The following is a 14,565-nucleotide window of genomic DNA, read 5'->3' on the forward strand; positions in this document are numbered from 1 at the left end:
ATCTCAACATAATAAGGGCCATCTACGACAAACCCAGGGCTTCCCAGGTGGTTCAGTTGTAAAGGATCCACCTGCCAAGCAGGAGACATGGGTTTGGGAAGATCCTATGGAGAAGGAAATGCCAACCCACTCCAGTATTCTTGCCTGGCAGGCTATATTCCACGAGATCGCAAAGGACTGGACATGACTTAGTGACAGCAGCAGCAGCATGATAAACCCACAGCTAATATCATACTCAATGGTGAAAAGCTTTGAGCTTTTCCTCTAAAACCAGGAATAAGACAAGGATGCCCACCCTTGCCACTTCTATTTAACACAGTACTGGAAATCCTAGCCACAGAAATCAGACAAGAGAAAGAAGTAGCAGCCAAGGAAAGAAGTAAAACTCACTATTTGTAGATGCTGCTGCTGCTGCTAAGTTGCTTCAGTCGTGTCCGACTCTGTGCGACTCCACAGATGGCACCCACGACTCTGTGTGACCCCACAGACGGCACCCACCAGGCTGGCCATCCCTGGGATTCTCCAGGTAAGAACACTGGAGTGGGTTGCCATTTCCTTCTTCAATGCATGAAAGTGAAAAGTGAAAGTGAAGTTGCTCAGTCGTGTCTGACTCCTAGCGACCCCATGGACTGCAGCCTACCAGGCTCCTCCACCCACAGGATTTTCCAGGCAACAGTACTAGAGTGGGGTGCCATTGCCTTCTCCAATTTGTAGATGATATGATACTATATATAGAAAACTCTAAAGTTTCTACACAAAAACTATTAGAACATGAATTCAGTAAAGCTGCAGGATACAAGATCAGTTTATATGAGTCAGTTGCTTTTTTAATACACTAATAATGAACTACTAGAAGGTAAGAAAACAACCCCATATAAACTCACATCAAAAAGAATAAAATACCAAGGAATATACTTAACCAAGGAGATGAAAGACCTATATTCCGAAAACTATAAAACACTGATGAAGGATACTGAAGATAATACAAAGTAATACAAAAAATCCTGCGTTCATGGACTAGAAGAATTAATGTTGTTAAAATGTCCACACTACTGAAAGCAATCTACAGGTTTAATACAATTCCTGTCGAAATATACAAGACATTTACAGAACTAAAACAAACAATCTTAAATTTATATTGAACCACAAAAGATCCCAAATAACCAATACCATTTTGAGAAAAAAGAACAGAGCTGGAGTTAAGATTACACTACAAAGTTACAGTTATCAAATCATCAAGGTATGGACACAAAAACAGACAGATTCATGAAAGAAAATAAAGAGCCCAGAAATAAATTCATGCACCTGTGGTTAATTAATCTACAACAAAGGAGACAAGAATATAGAACAGAGAAAAGACAGTCTCTTCAATAAGTGGTGCTGGGAAAAATGAACAGCAAAAGAATGAAATTAGAGCATTTTCTCACACCATAAGCAAAAATAAACTTAAGATGAATTAAAGACCTAACTATAAGACTGGAAAACATAAAACTCCTAGAAGAACACATAGGCAGAACAATCTCTGACATAAATTGTGTTTTCTGGATCTGTCTCCTACCGTCAAAGAAAAGAAAAGCAAAAGTAAGTGAAACCTAATTAAGCTTAAAAGCTTTTGCATAGCAAAGCAAACCATTAACAAAACAAAAAGACAACCTAAAGAATAGGAGAAAATATCTGCAAATGATATGACCGATAAGGGGTAACATCCAAAACATATAAAGAGCTCACACAACCCAACACCAAAAAAAAAAAAACCCACCCAAAACAAACAACCCAATTGAAAAGTGTGCAGAAGACCTGAACAGACATTTTCCCAAAGACAACACACAGACAGCCAACAGGCACACAGAAAGATGCTCAAGCTTGTTAATCGTTAGAGAAATGCAAATTAAAACCACAACTGAGATACTACCTCACACCTGTGAGAATGGCTATCATCAAAAACACCACAAATAACAAATATTTGTGCAAATGTGGAATAAAGGGAAACTCTGTACACTGTTGGTGGGACTGTTAATTGGTGTGGCCACTGTGGAAAACAGTATGGAGGTTCCTCAAAAAACTAAAAATAGAACTGTTATGTGATCCAGCAATTCCTTTTCTCCTGGGTATATATCCAAAGAAAACAAAATTATAATTCAAAAATATACAGGTACCCTAATGTTCATGAATATTGCATGCTTAGTCACTCAGTCATGTCTGACTCTTTGCGACCCTTTGGATTGTAGCCTGCCTGTATCCTCTGGCCATGGGACTTTTCAGGCAAGAATACTGGAGTGCGTTGCCATTTTCCTCCTCCAGATCTTCCCGACTCAAGGACTGAACCCCCATCTCCTGTGTCTCCTGCATTGCAGGCGGATTCTTTACCGGCTGAACCATCAGGGTTATACCAACATTATTTATAACTGCCAAGAGATGGAAGCAACTTTAATGTCCACCAACAGATGAAAACGGATGAAGATGTGGTATGTATGCATACAATGGAATATTACTCAGCCATAGAAAGAATGAAATTTTGCTATCTGCAACAACATGGATGAACCTCAAGAGTATTATGCTTGGTGAAATAAGTCATAAAGAGAAAGAAATATTCTATGTTACCACTTACATGGAATCTAAAAAATAAACGCCAAAATAGAACAGAAACAGACTCACAAATATTGAGAACTAGTGGCTTCCAGTGGGGAGGAGGGAAGTGGAGGAGAAATATAGGGGTAGGAAGTCAAGAGCTACAAATTAATAAATAAATATAAAATAAACAGGCTATAAGGACATACTGTTCAGCATATGAAGATAGCCAATATTTTATAAAAACTTTAAATGGGGTATAATCCAGAAAAACATTGAATTTCTATGTTGTTCACCTGAAACTAATTTAATATTGTAAATCAGTCATACTTCAATAAAAAAAGAAAAAAGATATCTGTTGGGGATTCTGAGATTCTAAGAATGGACAGGGAAAATTAATCCATAAGAAGCTCAGATTAGATGTGAAAAATGTACGTCCATTTACTTAATTCCTTTCTGTCCACAAATCCCTCATTCCAATCATGCTGAATCTCTATATGCTAACTTCTCTTAGGTATGAAATAGAATTCAAATTCTCAGAGTGAGTATGAAACTTTAAAAAACTGTAATAGAACAAAAGCAAGCAGTAATGTCAAGAAGTTTGTTAGCTGCTGCTGCTGCTGCTGCGGCTGCTGCTAAGTTGCTTCAGTCGTGTCTGACTCTGTGTGACCCTATAGATGGCAGCCCACCAGCCTCCCCCATCCCTGGGATTCTCCAGGCAAGAACACTGGAGTGGGGTTGCCATTTCCTTCTCCAATGCATGAAAGTGAAAGTGAAGTCGCTCAGTAGTGTCCGACTCTTAGCTACCCCATGGACTGCAGCCCACCAGGCTCCTCTGTCCATGGGATTTTCCAGGCCAGAGTACTGGAGTGCGGTGCCATTGCCTTCTCTGGAAGTTTGTTAGACAGGAACCTTACTCATTCTTCAGAGATAGGATCCATTAGTAAATTCTCAAAATGGCCAGGATTCAATTCACTACAAAATGTTAAAACCCCAAAATGAACTAATGAACATGACATGGTTAATGCTCTCAAGCAGCATACAGATTTTTGCTGAGTGCTTACTATGTACTCGGAGAAGGCAATGGCAACCCACTCCAGTACTCTTGCCTAGAAAACCCCATGGATGGAGGAGCCTGGTAGGCTGATGGTAGGCACTGTTCTAAATGCTTTCATGTATTTGGCATTTAACCTTCATTATAATATTATGATGTAGGTACTGTTATTATCCCTCTTCTACAAATAAGGAATTATGTATTAACCCAGAGAGGCCCAGCATGCTGCGGTCCATGAAGTTGCAAAGAGTCAGACACAACTTGGTGAATGAACAAGAGACTATTTAACCTAGACAGGTAAATAATTTTGCTCTTAATTACAAAACTAGTAATTTTGATAGTCTGGTTTCAGAGCACATGCTCTTAGCCATTGGGACATATATTTAGGAAAAGAAAAATTGAAGAAGCCTACACACACTGACCATATTTTACGGATTTTCTAAGACTGTTCTGACTTTAAATATTCTACTTGACCCCATTGTGACTGGGGAAAAATATTATCTGCAAGAGGAATGTACTCAACAGATTTATGTATCTGATATTTAAACTCAACAAAACACCATCACATGACACGTTTAGCTGTGCTTCAGTCACTGCACATCAGTAGATCATTTAGCCGAATATTAGTAGTGTCTGTGAACAACACAAGGCTTTAGGCTCTCATTGCATAGAAACAGTCAAAATTATTCACAGTGATTTTGAGTAAATCTTAAGTCCTACAATATCACTAAGAAAGTTGAAAGTTGGTCCCTTATACTGAAGAGAAAACAAACTACCCGTCTCTGAACCATAACATTACTAATATTATAAACTGCTTTGAATCTTACTACCACTGTTAATTATCAAGTACAGAAACTGCTTTGAAAAAGTCATGTCCAACCTTTACAATTGGTATATAGAAAAAGAATACAAATATCACTTTCATAAATACTTTAAGATGCTGCCTATCAAGGTATCAATTGCAAAGAAAAAAAGAAGCCACTAGATTTTAAGGAAATCTTCATATGGAAAATAAAATGATGTTACTATTAATCTTTACAATAAGTATAAAATGACAATGTGAAAATGTAATTTTTCCTTTCTTTGCTGTCATATGTAGTTTGATTTCATACTGACTTTACAATAGTGCCTAATTTCAATCTTTTTCCCAATAATTTTTACCTTTAATGCTGATTTACCTTTGATGATATGTTCCAAAAATCTATATTCCAGAATACTAGCTTATTTGGCAGAAAACTTGAAGGATTTTGTACCTGTCAAGAGGTTAACCTCTTAAGGAAAAAACCCAAAACACACACAATTCACTTGCTTTCAGGCTAAAGGCAATCAATTGTTTCAAAATGCAATAGTACTTTCAGGTCTAGACCTGCAGTAAGTCCATCAGAAAAGCACTTGGAAAAGCATGATCTGTCAAAGAAGAGCAACCCAAATCTGCTTAGCTTGTTGAAAAATGAAGTACATAATCAAACTAATTCTACATAATATCTCATTACCTGAACAGTTTGCTGGTTAAAACCTATTCAAAAGTTGAAAGTGAGTGACTTGAACATTTATAGAAACAACAAATCAATAGCATACACATCACTGTTTCCTGATTAAGGACAATTAGTTTTGCCATCTTTTCATACATTTTTATGTACAACAGAGGACACATCTGAAAAAAGAGCCTTACTCTGCCTCTGGAATTATGTTTCTAAGATTAGAACGTATTTTCTGAAAACCAACTAGTGGGATGAGTTACCAAAGGAAATTATGGGACATATTTTCCTAGAAGTCTTTAACTAAAGTAAGGAAGATTGCCAATGGCTATTAAGGGTGCTGAGACAGGTTTGCCAGCCTTCAAAACCCTGGCAACTGGAGTGCAACGGATGATCTGCTTTCAATGTCTGTCAGAAACTTAACTGCTCTCAGTGCCAGTAACCAAAAAGGGCATGCCTGCTATAAGTTTGATCCTCCCAAGTCCCTGACAGTTTTGGAGAGAAAGCAAAAAATCTTTCCAGTCCATTCTTTTCTGATGGCAGTTTTTTTCTGTCAGAATTTCACAGAAGGGCCTTCAAATATGTGCAAATTTATAAACAAGTAGATAAAAGAGATTTTCTCTTCTGAAGATAACAATAAACTGAGATAGGCCATCTTCTCTCTAGGGAATGGCTTACTTAGTCCTCCCTGAAATAAAAAATAGGCTTTAAAATGCTAGGAATCAAACAAGTGCTGAAAGGTCAAGATCTAAGGCCAAAGAGCTAGACAGAACCTAGATTCTCAGACTCCTGATTCAGTGTTCTTCTAGGAAATAGCTATTCCTAACCTATTAATCTTTGTTAAAAATGTCTACAAACATCAATGGAAATATGCAACTAGTTTACTTATAGAAAAATACCTCCTATAATTCGAACCTATACACAATAAATGATCAACTAAGACTGACACATAGCAATTTATTAATTTTCAGATAGTTTAAAGTATATAGCTACTAACTGATAGAAAGATAAGTGTTTTGATCCCCAGTTATGATTCTACTGCAATAATATCACTTACTGATCACCTACTTTTGGGTACTATGCTAGGTGCTAAGGATGCAAGAATGAACACAGTCTCCTCCTGTTAAAAAAAATTTTATGCTTAAAATTATCCTCATAATATTGCTTTAAATTTCTATAGTGCTTTATAAGATGCGTCTCTCTACAGAATTTTACTAACCCCTGGTGAGTCTGGCAAGAGAATTATGATCAGAACAGAATGTTTCTATCCTAATGCAGCTATTTTTACATCACAACACTGACTTCCTTGGTTTCCACTACACAAATATTTAAAACCTGAAGTGTACCAGATAAGCATTGTCTGTAAGAATACTTAACTTCTACCTTTTGTAAAATCTCACACTTATTTCAAATGGTAATGCTGGCCCTAACACAGTGACTCCTTTGTAACAATTCCAATTAATATTAATACTAAAAGATACTAAAACTTAACCTCTTATAAATGAGTGTAATTCAGATAAACTATCAAGCTAACTAGCAAAATGATATGAAGAGACGAGTGTTTAATTGTCAGACCAAACGCTGAAGTGTGTTATTCCTGTACTAGGTATAAATTTAAAATAATTAGTCTGTATACATTTTCTTTTAAATAATTGTATAGAACTGGGATTACTTAAACTATCTCATTAATTAATGAGTTACTAGCAAGTAGCATATTAAAGAGCAGCAAAGATGTGATATGGTCTGCCTCCTTTCCCCCAGAGACAAATACAAAGTGGCAGTTTGGGATTGGAATTTGGTCTTTCAGCCATCCAAACCAGAGCATTATAATCCATTCTAAAAACAGTTTCACTGTAAGAAACATTAAACTTCAAGAAATAGCTCTAAGCCACCACTTTTATTATAAACTTTGAAACTTTTTATTAAAGTATTTTGACATTAAACTCCCCAAATTGTACAGTTGAGGAGAGGGAGAGAGAACATATAAAAATTTCTTAACCAGTATCAACTGATTCATATTAATAAAGGATTAAATACAAATAACATAAGTGGCTATAAAACATTATCAGTTTATCTAAGGCTGAATAACCTTTCTGAACAATGGAAACCACAAGCCTTTAAGTCGAATCCTTAGACTTCACTGTGTGTTGCCTCATGCTTCTTTTTTACACTCTTAGGACTTCAGTTTCTCCACAACTATTTTTAATTTTTATTACATATCTTTTCTTAAAAGATAATTAATAAAGTTCACTTTAAATATAAGCTTAAGGGACTTCCCTGGTGGTCCAGTGATTAAGATTCCATGCTTCCACTGCAGGGCATGTGGGTTTGACCCCTGATTGGGGTACTGAGATCCCACATGCCCTGAGGTGTGGCCAACAAATAAAAATAAATATATAAATAATACGCTAAAGTCGTTAAAAATTAAAAACAAAACAAAGACATAAACTTAAGGGAAAACTCAGACAAGTCAATTTGATTTATACAAAAATAAGATTGGCATTAAGAAACTTCAGCAGAGATATTGTTACACTGTGTCACCAAATAAATAAAGGTTACTAAATAAATAAAGGTTACAATAAACACATAAAATTAAGATACAAAGCTCCCAGAGAAAAATATCAATAACTTCAGTTTGCTGATACCTGTAACTGCTAATCTGACATCGAGAACAATCTTCTGCAATTGGTCCTGACCAGAGGTATACTTCCTATATCTCCTGGAAATTACTAAATAAAATTACTATTTACTGAGTAATTTTTACTAAAATTTACTAAATAAAAAAACTCCCTGAATTTTAAGACCTGGCAAACAGAGACTTCACCAAAATCTGAGTCTTTTTTGTAAATCACTCTTAGTTTTAATCTGTTCCATTCTTTTGGAATGGTCAGGCCTGATTTTACTGATCTTTGGCGATGGTATGAGGTCATCAGTTCAGATTCTCCCTTCCTGCATATTATGTATTATGATATAGAAATAGCTTGATACTTGCTACCCTGTCATGGTGGCTTAGTTGCTAAGTCATGTCCGACTCTTGGGACCCATCGACTATAGCCCGCCAGGCTCCTCTGTCCATGGGATTTTTCCAGGCATGAATACTGGAGTGGTTTATCATTTCCTTCTCCAGGGGATCTTCCCCACCCAGGGATCAAACCTGGGTCTCCTGAACTACAGGGAGATTCTTTACCCACTGAGCTATCAGGGACGCTCCTGTCATGGTTCAAACTTCAAGGCATAATTATTTCCCAGGCAGGTTAACTAACACCTGGATGTTTGACAGTGGAATAGGGTTCCAAGAAAATGAAACTAAAAGCCACGTGGTTCTTGGTCCCTAGTCACACCTGTAAAGTTAGCAGTCAGCAAAGTGGAAAACAGGATGTATTACATAAACTATCTTTTTTCTTATCTCAGATAAGTCCACTCATGAGATCTAACACTTTCAAAGGGGAAAGGAAATGAACATGTATTAGGCATCTGATCCTGGCCAAAACTTTCCTGGATCTACACTCATTTAATTCAACAAAAACAAAAACAATAACAACTCTGTTGAGTAGTAATTACTCTCATTATACATATTAAGAAATCTGTCCAAAGTAATTCTGCCAGTAAGCATAGAAGCCAGGGTTTGAACCAAGGAGGTTCAGATTTTCCAAAGTCAGTATTTTTAGTACTCATAGGTTTTTAAGGCTAAAGCACTGAGTAGTACCATGTAGAGCATTCAGTACAATACAGATGAGGAAACTGAGGCCCTAAAAGATTGAGACTTGCCCAAGGACACACTCTTGTGGTGAGGCTAGGATCTGAATTCACATCTCCTGATTTCTAGCACGGTTCTGTGTTTAATTATTTGTGTGTGTGGGGGGGGAGTTTGAGTGTCACTCGATATAATTTATATGTACTTTAGAACATCCCAAATGTCTCCAATTAAAATACATATGTGTGGCAGGTTAGGGATGTATATTTTTAGTGAACAAATATAGTATAAAAACTCAATAGGCATTTGTAAATTATTAATGTTGTAAAGAAGTCTGTTGCCAATATATTTATTTACTGAATAACTACTATGTACTGGCTACTGTACTTGACAATGAGAACGTAACTGTATAAGATAAAACCCCTAGCGTTCTCATAAAATTTACATCTTGGTGGAAGATACAGACAAATAAATTGGCAATTGCCAATGCACTGAGTCAATGCTCTGACAGTAGGGGCACAAGATGTTATGGGAACAGGAAGCAAGGGCACCTGACCCAGACTAGACTTTTCAAAGGAACTGATATGAAAAATGAGTAGGAGTCAGCCAGTTAAACAAGGGGTATGGAGTGTGCAAATGTCTCATGAAAAGCAAATAGCACTGGCACATGAAGCAGGAAAAGGCCAAGGGAGCTGTAGGAAAAAAAAGGAGAGATGAAATTAGAAGAAAAGAAACAAATCATACGGGTCTTAGAAAGCAAGGGCTTTACAATCGTGTCTATTAGAATTACCTGGGGAACTTAAACAGATATCTGGGCTCCATCTCAGACCAATTAAACCAGAATCTCCAGGAACGAGACCCTGGCACTGATATTTTTAAAAAGCTAACTAGATGATTCTAATGTGTGGCCAGAATCAAAAACCACTGTTTAAGCTATATGGGGAATTAAACACATCCATTTATTACTACAAATAAGGGAAAAGGTGATCTATGGGCTCTAGTTTCTTTATAAAAAAGCAGGCTGAAAAAAAAAAAAGCAGGCTGGAGCAAGTTAGAGGTAGCATAATAAAACGAAAGGAGTCACAAAGCATTCATTTTGTCAATGAGTCTGTCACCTGATACTTGTCCGACCTTAGATTAAAATGTCATTTCTCAGAGACAGCAGTACTGCTTCTCTACAGGATTGTTTTGTAGCTCAAGATAAACATACTTAAAAAAACAGCTCAATAACTATACTAATATAAACCTTGATTTTCCAAGATTTATGCTTCTACACTTGCACAAATTTAAGGATCATAAATATTTTCAGAGATAAAATCTTTTATGATGCTTAAGAAACACATTTCATTTACAGAATCACCCCTCCCTTGAAATTCAAGATATTTAAATAATAAAATAGAGAAGTGATCCTTTTAATGCTATTTTTGTTGCTAAAGAGATCAAATGGGATTAAGTTAGCCCTTTTCAGATAAACAGATCAACAGAGCAAATGACTTTTAAATGGTAATAGTAAATGTTAAAAATTCTTAATTCAATAAAGGAAACAAGTGAACTCTTTTTGGAAATGTATGACCTATCTTATCATTTAAGTATCTTACTTGTAAATTTACCTTTTTTTTTTTTTAAGGTAATATTTATTTGGGATGGAGAGGCTCTTATACTGACAGGAAGGAAACTCTGCTTTAAGAAGGGGTTGTTCCAGGCAAAGCCATTGCTCTTTTACAGTCCTCCTTGCACATATATCTAGCCCATGAGAAGATACACTTTCACGCAGTAATTTTTGGGTTTACAGCATTTGTATTTAGTGACATCTCCTTAATGCTATATTTAACTTACTAAAAATTGAGAAAAAAAACTCTAGACATATAAAAACACTGTTCTGCATTTATATGTGGTTCATTTTTAATTCTTTTTTTTTCATTTTTAATTCTTGAACTAAACTGATTGGAATGTCTTTCAAACTTTATATTCACAGAATCAATGATAAAATATTAAGTTAATATTCATTCATTTTCTCTTTATTTCCCCCATGATGCTATGACTGTTACCATGTGCTATCACTTCTTTCAATCATCTATTCTGTGATTTTAATAGGAAAACACTCTATTTTACAATGATGGAAAAAACCTATAAGAAACTTTTGAAAAAACTTACAGATGAAATTTAATTTTATCCAAAAAGATGCGATGAGAAAACTCAGAAAACCAAACAAAATACCCCTACCCACCCCCCCACACACACACCCCCACTGGGCCCTCTTCAGATAATTCTGGCTGATGACACTGCAGAACAGTTAATCTGATAATTAAAATTTTCCAGAACATGTGATGTTTAGATAGAGATCTATGCTGTCAACCAGAATTCAATGATTCAGTCTTAAAAAATGTTAAAACTTGAATACAGACATATTAACAAATTCTTACACTACAGTTGCTTCTAGGATCCATTAATAAAGACGTGCTGTGATTTATAGAAATTAAATTAGCAACGTGGTATCTTAAGTATTTTGTAGGTCTTTCCTTAACAACACGCAACCCAGTACATAAACAAATTTTGTACAGTGCAATGTAAGCAAATATCCAGAGAACCCAGCTTCTGATCAGGAAAACATGCGACCGGTATTGCCCACAGTGGTTCAAATGTGGCCATAGTAATTACCCGATGACTTGAGTTAACAGAAGTTTACCTACCCAAGTTTTCCAAGGGTTCTCCCAGGCCTCACAAACTACGATTCAAAACATCATCTCGCAAACCCATGTACTGCATGTGCCCAAAGGCGCAGTGCTGGAATGAGGAAGCTTCACCAAACGAAATCACAACTCTACTTCATTAAAAAATATGAAGGCTGTTTTCACAGAAGCCTTTCTTATTGCGCTCCCCTTACCCTTTATGTAACTACGTAAACAGCTTCCCAATTAATGACATCCAAAAGAGCTTTCGATTCCTAAGCCTGGTAACTAGCCATCATCACCACTATTTCTTTAGCATCCTAAAATAAACCCCTCAAGCCGCGATCAAAACACACTGGCTGAACGTCTGGTGTTTACACAGTCCAATTCTGGGCGCTACCCTACCTTTCCGAGCCACTTACGAGCTATGCAGCAGGCATCACATATCAGACTTATTAAAGACACAAATCGCGAGACAATGTCTCAGGTCTATGAATGAAAGATCCAATACGTTTGATTGTCTCGGTTAAAAGGAAAAAAAAACAACAACTTCGAGAGGAAGGGTGGGAGAGGAACTACGGGCTACGGGGATGTAGCCTTCCAAGCCGCAGCCGGGCGATTCAAACCCAGTATGAGGCAAACGCAGGGTCGCCGGGCTGGCGCGGTCGGAGTCCTCGGGCGTGACAGCCCCTTAGGAAGAGCTCGCGGTTTGGCACCGGGGATCGCTCACGCCGCGGTGCTCGCGGGTCGGGTGGATGTGCAAGGGCGCGGGGGACCGAGCCACCGCGGCCGGGGCGGCGGCCCTGGGCGCACTTCCTCAGTCTCTAGCCGCCCCATCCCCAAAAATGGGAGAGGAAGGAAACGAAGAGCGAGGCGGCGGCCAGAGGGAGAAAAGAGGGAGCGGCGAGCCCTCGCCTCTGCATCTGGGTGAGGCCAGCGGCAGGCGGAGGAGAGCGGGGATCGCAGGCGAACTCTCCTGCGGGCCGAAGCTGGGAGAGACGACGGGCGGGCAGCCCCCGCCCGAGACGGCGGGCGCGCCCGAGAGTCCCCAGCACCCACCCGGCCCCATCCCGACCGCGCCCGCTCCCGGCCTGTCCGCGTTCTACTCACGCTCGGGGCTCCTCGAAGCTCCACGGCTCTAACCGCATCGGGTCCCAGCCCCGCGGGCGGCGGCGGCGGCGGCGCCGAGGGAGAGGAGAGCGGGCGGCACAGCCCCCGCCTCCCGGCCCCTCTCCCCCGCCGCTCCGGAGCTGCCCGGCCGGGCCCGAGCCCTGCCTCGCCGGCGGCCCCAGCCCCAGCGGCCGCGGCGGCAGCAGCCCGAGACCTCAGCGGCCGCAGCGGCGGCACCGGAACTGCCGCTTTCTCCTTCTCGCTGCCTCTCCCAGCTAGCCCCCGCCACACGCCCCCGCCCCCGTCTCCTTTCTCTGTCACCCGTTTTTTTTTCCTTTTGTTTCCAGAATAAACTTTATTGGTCTCTTTTTCCGCTCACATCGTGTAAACAAACAACGAACTCTTCCCCACCCCCTCGACTCCCCCCTCCTCGGGTAGAGGAGGGTAAGAGCTGAGGAGGGGCCGAGCCTACTGTGCCCCGGAAGTAGAGAACCAAACGAGGGGAAGTGAAACTGCGGAGACCAGGAGGGGGAAGTGGGCAAATCGGGTAACAGTGTGCCAGTGCGCCTGCGCCTTGGTTTTGTGCCCGAAGTTTGAGTGGCTTTGTGGCTCTTTTTCGTGCCGCGCTGGTATTTAACGCTGTCGTCTTTTGCAGTGGCGAGGCTATTTTGTCATCTTGTGGAGGCACAGGTGTACGAACAACAGGGAAGCGCCTGTTTCTACGAGCTGTAGGGCTGGGTTGACATATAGAAAGGCGTATCGGGAGCAAGCGGGTCCATTCACTTTTACGCCCATAGAGGAAATGAGACTTACTCTCGTATAAGGGCGAGGGGAGGGGACGTAGTGGCTAACCGCCTCTGTCAGTGGCTAACCAGAAATGGATATCGATACTAGAAGGCCTTTTACAAAACGTTGCTTCGCGTCCTTTTGCCAACGTAAGGTTAAGTTGTAGCCCATCCCGAAAGAGGAATGCGCTGCCGTAGCCCTCTGCAATACTTTGACTCACTCAGGGAGACCTTTTGCAATGTCCTTTTTTTCAGATCTGAGTCAGCTTGTAGGATTCCATTCTGACCATTCAGAACACGTGCTTTTTTCGCGTAGTGCCCACGGAGACTTTAGAAAAACCATTTTGGTTCCAGATTAGATGCAGGGTGGTGGTTTGATACTGCGTGCCATAGAAGCTTCTTTTTGCTGGAGAGTAATAGGATCTGTTACGTTTTGAGATCACTACTGATAAGGGTCAGGTTTTCGGCGTGTTTCTCCCCCTAGTGGCCTTTCATTGTATTAAAAAGACGTAGAAACAGTGGTTAGCAGAATTCTGCAATACAAGTCCTCAAACTAGGGCCCTCTCTTGCATTTTAAGGAGTAGAGGACTTCAAAGTGACCCGCCCTGGAGATGTTACAATCCAGCTTGTCATTCAGTGCAGAAAGCTGACCGATAACCAATTTTGCTCAAACACCACACATCCTTACCAGTCCTAAAAAAGAACCATTCCTTTATGTGGTCATAGTTTCATTTGACTGCGTTTCTGTATTTCCTGTGCTTTTTCTCTTTTCTTAAGCTCTGGTTTTCATCTCATATTTCAGGAATCTAAGTTTCTAAATATTTTCCTTGAACCAGTGTTTTTCAGCACTTTCAGAACACTGTGTTACTCAAGAGAAAGGAATTTAAACAAACAAAAAAAAGCAATGATATTGAATTACTAGTCGAAGGAAACATTAAGGCATCATTTCCCAAATTTGTGTTCCCAGGCCCAGAGTTTAGTGAGATCTTAATAGGTGGTCCATAGTGGGGGAAAATTGCAGTAAATACATGTTTTTTCCTAAAATTTGTTTTAATAGAAAGATGGTACATGCATTATATGATTTTTGTTGTGTAATAACCTGCCTTTGAGGCTTCCCTGATAGCTCAGTTGGTAAAGAATCCACCTGCAATGCAGGAAACATTGGTTAGATTCCTTGGTCAGGAAAATCCACTGGAGAAGGGATAGG

General features: G+C 39.6%; 1 protein-coding gene across 1 annotated transcript in view; it reads right to left on the reverse strand.

Moving 5' to 3' along the window:
* Nucleotides 1-12,639, reverse strand: part of PIK3CA (phosphatidylinositol-4,5-bisphosphate 3-kinase catalytic subunit alpha) — an 82,472-nt gene extending 69,833 nt beyond the window's left edge. Inside the window, exon 1 of the mRNA XM_052661911.1 lies at nt 12,574-12,639. The gene's annotated coding sequence lies outside the window, so the exon portion shown is untranslated. The remainder of the gene's footprint in view (nt 1-12,573) is intronic.
* Between the last annotated feature and the right edge of the window lie 1,926 nt (nt 12,640-14,565).

Source organism: Budorcas taxicolor, chromosome 1 (genome assembly GCF_023091745.1).
Source record: "Budorcas taxicolor isolate Tak-1 chromosome 1, Takin1.1, whole genome shotgun sequence".
NCBI classification, from domain to species: Eukaryota; Metazoa; Chordata; class Mammalia; order Artiodactyla; family Bovidae; genus Budorcas; species Budorcas taxicolor.